Source organism: Primulina huaijiensis, chromosome 10 (genome assembly GCF_012295235.1).
Source record: "Primulina huaijiensis isolate GDHJ02 chromosome 10, ASM1229523v2, whole genome shotgun sequence".
NCBI lineage: Eukaryota > Viridiplantae > Streptophyta > Magnoliopsida > Lamiales > Gesneriaceae > Primulina > Primulina huaijiensis.
In genome coordinates, this window is record NC_133315.1 from 6,671,200 (window position 1) to 6,678,931 (window position 7,732).

The window sequence follows — 7,732 nt, forward strand, 5'->3', positions numbered from 1 at the left end:
GGTTTACGATTATGTATGGGTACGGATATCCAGTCCAAGGGCTGTGATGATCTTTACCGCCCAGTATACTGTGGTTTAGTCTGATCAGACGTGCATGTTATGTTATGGGCCACTTGCGTAGAACATTATCTCTAAAGAAAAATTACGATATGATATGTTATGACAGGGCTCTATCGAGCAACTCTTTTATGTACGATTTTTCAGTTATGCACGTATTTATAATTACTCATGACACGATTTTCACGTTACGCTTTACGATACGATATTTTTACGTTGCATGCGATTTTATGATATATTTACTTGTTATTCACGATATATGCATGCTGGGTCTTTAGACTCACTAGACTTGATTGATGTAGGTACTGACGATGCAGAGGCTGAGGGCGGAGACCAGTGAGTTAGCTCGGATCGGCGGTAGTACGAACCCGAGGACCTCACGTTTATTTATTCAGTTTTATGTTCAAACTCTTGTTATAACTTTATATATATTTTAAGTTATTGTTTAAAACATTATTCAGTTTCCGCTGCTATGTTTATGTTAAACCGTTGGGTTATTTTACGAAAATTTTTATACGTTGCAATTTTATTTATTTAAAGAGAAAATTTTTAATAATTCCGAAAAATTATGAATACGAATTACGGGCCCTCACAGTTGGTATCAGAGCGATGTTTCTTGTAAAGGGTTGTACTTACTACTGATCTCGAGAAGCTCACGAAATCACGTCCTCAGTCTGTAAGTCCTAATTTCACGTATTACATTTTTTTAGCATGAAAGTTTACCAGCATGTTCTCATGAAATATTTTATCAGCATATTCTCATGAAAAATATTTTTATGTTAAGATTATGTTTTAGCAAATATATATTTAAATTTCAAGAAAATAGTAGAAATATTGCATGTTGGTTACGTAAGGATTTTACATGGTACAGTATGCCTCCTAGACGAGTTATTGACCGCCCGAGGGGTGCTGAAAGCGAGGCTGATGAGACTCAGAACCGTTATGAGGATAGAGGTCCACCGCCACCTCCTCCACCACCTGATATGCATACCTCGATGATGGCGGGTATGACTCAGTTCTTCGCACAGTTCGCGGAGAACAATGCAGCAGCGGTGGCTAGGCCGCCTGGCTATTTGTGAGCAGTTCATGAGGATGAAACCCGAAGGAGTTCACTGGGACGTCTGATCCCATGGTGGCTGAGGGATGGGTTAAGTCCCTAGAGGTTACTTTCAGATTTATGGAGCTTGAGGATGTTGACAGGGTCCGCTGTGCGACATATCTTTTTGGACGAGACGCCCGTCTATGGTGGGAGGGCGCATCTGTAGCTCTGGATCTAGCTACTCTCAGTTGGACGCGCTTTAGAGAGGTGTTCTTCTCTAAGTATTTTACTGATGACGTGCGTTCGAGGTTGACCAGGGAGTTTATGACCCTGAGACAGGGTGACATGACTGTTACGGAGTTTATCCGTAAGTTCGAGAGGGGTTGTCACTTTGTACCCCTGATCGCGAACGACGAAGGTGCCAGACTTAGGCACTTTATGGATGGATTGCTGCTGATCTTGCGTCGTGATGTTAGGGTTGTTGGCCCTACGACATATGAGGTCGCTGTCTCTAGAGCTCTTACTGCAGAACAGGATCAGAGAGATATCGAGAATGACCACCAGGGTAAGCGGCCATTTCAGGAGCCCCACCGCCCTCTTCAGCAGCATAAGAGGCCTTTCCATGGCCCATCGAGGAGCAGAGAGCAGCAGCAGTAGGGACGTGTGGTCCCGAGGAGGCAGGAGTACCCGGTTTGTGCCAGGTGCACACGCCGTCATACCGGAACTTGCATGTATGGCTCTGGAAAGTGTTTCAAGTGTGGCGGTACAGGCCATTTGCTAAAGGATTGTCCTCAGGGGACATTGCCTACTCAGGGCAGAGTGTTTGCACTCCATGCAGCGGAGGCGAACCCAGGGACTATGCTCTTGACAGGTATCTTAAATCTTTAAGTTTTTATTTGGGAAAATTTTAGCATATTTAATTCAGCATTTTGGGATTAATTGCTTTGAATTAATGGGTTATAAGATTTGAACTTAGAAATTGTGATAAGATTGCATGTTCTATTCGGGTTGTTTTGGAAATCTAATTTAGAAGAACTTTGACCTTTGCATGTATATAGGATTAATTTTGGTAAATTATTGGATTTAGATAGATGTTCCAACATTTCAGGAAGAATATTTATTGGCGGAGCTTCTACGAAAGCCTTGATTGATTCAGGGGCCACTCATTCATACATATCTGAGACCTTTGCGAATTCCATCGAGGTCAAGACAATTGGATTGGATGTGGCGTATTCTGTGGTTATTCCATCTGGCGAGGAGATGGCAGCGACTAGCGTAGTACGAGACATAGACCTCGAGCTTCATGGAAATCTTGTCTATGCGGATTTGATCGTGCTGCCAATGCCAGAGTTCGATATTATCCTTGGGATGGATTGACTGCACAAGAACAGAGTACTTATTGATTTTCAGCGGAGATCTGTTCTAGTCCGACCGCTTGGAAGGGAGCAGTTCCTATTTGAGCCTGACCGGTACTTTAATTTTCCTATCATGATATCTTGTATTCAGGCTAGGAAGCTCATGTATAGGGGTTGTCGAGCATTCATTGCGACCATTATATCTGTTCCCGAGGTCTCCAGCCAGTCAGTTGCAGATGTCCCAGTTGTCAGGGACTTTTCAGACGTTTTTCCCGATGACGTCTCTGGTAGACCACCGGTACGAGAGGTAGAGTTTTCGATCGATCTTATACCAGGTACCGCGCCTATCTCTAAGGCGCCATACAGATTAGCACCGTCAGAGATGGTTGAGCTCAAGAAATAGATTCAGGAGCTTCTTGACAAGGAGTTTATTCGCCCGAGTTTCTCTCCATGGGGCGCACTTGTCTTATTCGTGAAGAAGAAAGACGGATCTATCAGGCTTTGCATTGACTACCGGGAGTTGAACAGGGTTACAGTGAAGAATAAATACCCACTTCCGAGGATCGAGGATTTGTTTGATCAGTTGCAGGGAGCCTCAGTATTCTCCAAGATAGATCTGCGATCCGGATATCACCAGTTGAGGGTGAAAGACGCCGATACTTTTAAGATTGCTTTTAGGACTCGTTATGGGCACTTCGAGTTCCTTGTGATGCCGTGCGGTTTGACGAATGCGTCGGCGATCTTCATGGATCTCATGAATCGTGCATTTTAGCCGTATCTTGATCAGTTCGTTATTGTATTCATAGACGACATTCTCGTCTACTCAAAGAGTCAAGAGGATCACAACAGGCATCTGACCGCAGTATTGCAGACGTTGCAGAGGCACAAGCTGTTCGCTAAGTTCAGCAAGTGCGAGTTCTGGTTGGAGAAAGTAGCGTTCTTAGGCCACATCATATCTAGCAGTGGCATTGAGGTAGACCCAGCGAAGGTTGCGACCGTCAGAGATTGGGAGGTGCCGCAGAGTGCATCAGAGATCCGTAGTTTCCTTGGTCTAGCAGGATACTATCGGAAGTTTATTCAGGGTTTCTCCTCTATCGCAGTTCCACTCACGTCATTGACTAAGAAGAATGCTAAGTACGTGTGGAGCGATGAGTGCCAGAAGAGCTTCGATTCTTTAAAGCAAGCTCTTATTTCAGCGCCGATCTTGTCCATGCCTTCTGGGCCCGGAGATTTTGTATTGTATACCGATGCTTCGAAGCTCGGTCTAGGCGCAGTGTTGATGCAACATGGGAAAGTAATAGCTTATGCTTCTCGTCGGTTGAAGATCCACGAGAAGAACTACCCTACTCATGATCTTGAGTTAGCTGCTGTAGTATTTGCCTTGAAGATTTGAAGGCATTATCTATACGGAGAGAAGTGTCAGATCTTTACCGACCACAAGAGCCTCAAGTACTTCTTCACGCAGAAAAGTGTTGAATATGCGTCAGAGGCGTTGGTTGGAGTTAGTCAAGGATTATGACTGTGACATTAGCTACCATCTTGGTAAAGCTAATGTAGTAACGGATGCTTTGAGCCGGAAAGTCGTAGTGATGGCTCATTTGACAGTTCAGAGGCCTCTTCAGAGTGAGATTCAGAGATTTGATCTAGAGATTTATACTCGAGGTAGAGTTCCCCGTCTATCTACCTTGATGATTAAGTCTTCTTTATTAGACCGTATTCGCAGCGGTCAGTCATCTGATGAGCAGTTGGCGAAGTGGAGACAGAGAGATGAGACGAAGGGCAGTGCTTTGTACACAGTGAGTGATGGCATTGTTCGTTATCGAGATAGGATATGGGTTCCTAGCAGCGATTCTATTCGAGCAGACATATTAGCTGAGGCCCACATGTCCCCGTACTCTATTCATCCTGGGAGTACGAAGATGTACAAGGATCTGCAGATATTATATTGGTGGCCCGGTATGAAGAGAGAGATTAGGAGATTTGTATCCGAGTGTTTGACTTGTCAGCTTGTGAAAGCTGAACATCAGAGACCAGCCGGCTTACTCAAGCCACTTCCCATTCCCGAGTGGAAGTGGGAGAACATTAACATGGATTTCGTGGTTGGTTTACCGAAGTCGGCTAGAGGTTCAAATGCTATATGGGTGATTGTTGATCGTCTTACCAAGTCAGCTCATTTCTTGCCTATTAAGACGACTTTCTCCATGATTCAGTATGCTGAGTTATATATCCGTGAGATAGTCCGATTGCACGGTATCCCAGTCTCTATTGTTTCTGACAGAGATCCGAGATTCACTTCCTCATTTTGGAAGAGTCTGCATTCAGAGATGGGAAAGAAGTTGTTGTTTAGCACAGCTTTTCACCCTCAGACAGATGGTCAATCAGAGAGAGTTATTCAGATCTTGGAGGATCTTCTCCGTGCTTGTGTCATCGATTTCTCAGGGAGCTGGGAATCGAAGTTGTCATTAGTGGAGTTTACCTATAACAACAGCTTTCAGTCGTATATAGGTATGGCTCCTTATGAAGCACTGTACGGAAGGAAGTGCAGATCGCCTATTCATTGGGATGAATTAGGTGAGAGATCAGAGTTGGGTCCGGAGATTGTTCAACATGCAGCCGATACAGTAGTCAAGATCCGTGACAGGATAAGGACTGCTCAGAGTCGACAGAAGAGTTATGCCGATCGGAGGAGGAGAGATCTAGAGTTTGCCGTTGGCGACCATGTTTTCGTGAAGATAGCACCGATGAAGGGTGTCATGAGATTCGGAAAGAAGGGGAAGCTTAGTCCGAGGTTCATCGGACCATTTGAGATCCTCGACAGAGTTGGGACATTAGCATATCGTGTTGCTCTTCCGCCAAATCTGGCCAGAGTACACAATGTGTTCCATGTATCGATGTTGAGGAAGTATTTAGCGAACCCTTCTCATGTGTTGAATTTTGAGTCGTTGCAGTTTTCTCCGAACTTGTCTAATGAAGAGAGACCAGTGCATATCTTAGACCGTAAGGAGAAGAAGCTTCGAAACAAGGTGATCAAATCAGTGAAGGTCAAGTGGCTTAATCATTCCGATGAGGAAGCTACTTGGGAGTCAGAGTCAGAGATGCGGAGTCTCTTTCCAGATTTATTCCGTGAGTTCTAATTTCGAGGACGAAATTTTATTTAAGGGGGGAGTGTTGTAGTACCGAAACAACCAATATGCGTATATATGTGCATAATTTCTATTATTTAATTTTAAATGGTTATTATTTTAAGAAATTGTTGATTTAATTGCATTTTAATTATTTACGTTATTTTTAAGGATTTTAAATCGCGTATTTCAAATTTTAGCTTTTTAGATATATACGCGGGACCGGACCGGAGATAGGAAATCGAAGATAAATATTATGATCCAAAAATATTCCTAAATTTATTTCGAGCTAAGAAATAATTTATTTTGTTGAAATCAAGTGGATTTAAGTCTACTTTAATTAATAAATAACCAATTTAATTATAGGCTTCTTAATTCATCTAGATTGTGCTTAATTAACTTTTAATCAAGCTTATCTAACATAGGATTCTACTTAGCAAAACTTAAATAAAATCTTACACTAATTGAGAAGACAAGTCTCGGTCATCTCCACTCCACACAATTCCAATGAATACCATTTAACTATCAACAACAAGAAAACAAAGGCCAACCAATCAACATGCATGTTTTTCCCCCCAACTTGGCATCATTTACTCCCCCATACACACCTTATTTGACCACAAGCCTTCACCATCTTCTTCACTTCCCCTAGAACGAAATATTAGAGAATTAGAAGCTCCCATTCTTGGCCAAGCCAACAACAATAGCAAGGTGTCTTCATTTTCGTTGTCGTGTCTCCCGATTCGACGTATTGTGTTGTTTATTGTAAAAACAACTTAAGGCATGTCTATATTATTTCTTTGCTCTTCAATCAAGTTATATATCTATTTTTAAACCATTACATGTGCTTGATCAATGACAAAACCGAAATCATGTCAAGAACATTAGAAAAAAATCTGTGCAGAATGTTTTCTCGGCCACCTTCATGCTTCACGGTTGTTGTTGGTTTTGTGATTTCAGGGGTTGGCTCGGTTCCAAGCACTCAAGGCTGCATCTAGACATGTACTAGGGCATGTTAGGGTCATGTTAGTCCATTGGTTCCAGCCCCTACACGCTGGAGGAAGAGATTTGACAGCAACTTCCCATAGCTGCCATTTCGAGTCTCAATTTCTGATTCTTGTTTGTTTGTCTAAGGCAAGGGTTCGGTTCTTGGTTGGCGTAGGGCCTATAACCATGGTTTGAACACTTCCTTAGCATGTCTAGGACGTGACCAAGATGACCTTTCATGGCTTGGTTCATGGTCCCATCGGTTTTAAAAATAAAACAAGAACAGCGCCCCATAGGTATTCATTTTTCTGATTTTGGTTGTGTGTGTTGAGTTTCGACTTTATGGTGTCATGTGGGTTGTGGTTGGCTTCTAGCCCTTAGCCATGACTCATACAACACCTTAGTATGTCTAGCATTGACCATGGTTAACCTCATAACCATTGGATCCTTCATTTGACAGCAAAACAAGCAAGACACCCCACGCGTGTGAGGTGTGTTCTCGGGTGGAGCTTGTGAGTGGTTTCGGGTGTTACTTGGATCATGGCTGGCCAAGGGCCTGTAGCCATGGCTAGGACCCTTCCCTAGCAAGCATAGGACATGGTCAAGTCGGCCTTAAGTTGCTTGAGCCACGTCCCAAGTCAGTTGGACAGCAACAACGCAAGCCCCTTCGATTTTAGTTTTTCTGAATTTTGTTTGTGTGTGTGAAGCTTCGACTTCTTGGTTTGTGGTGGATCTTGGTTGGCTTCTACCCCTTAGCCATGGTTCACACAATACCTCATGATGTTTATATCATGCCTTGGTCGTTCATATGGCCACTGGAATGATACATGACAGCAAGAACAAGCAACACTCCCCACGGTACAGCATATGTGTTCTCGAGTGGAACTTCAGATTTGTCGTAGGTGTTGGTTTGGATTGTGGTTGGCCTAGGGCCCTTAGCCATGGTTCAAATCACACCTTAGGATGTTGGTAAGAGGCTCTGGTCGGTGGTTCAAGCCCCAATGGCCAATAGTCTCGAAAACGAAGCAAGGAAGCGCAACAGCTGCTGCTGTAATTTCCTGGACAGAAACTGTGCCTTCGGTTCAGAGGTGTGTTTCGAGTTCTTGGTTGGCTTTTAGCCTATGGCCTTGGACTGGACAGTACCTTATTGAGTTAGGAAGGTCATGTTTTTG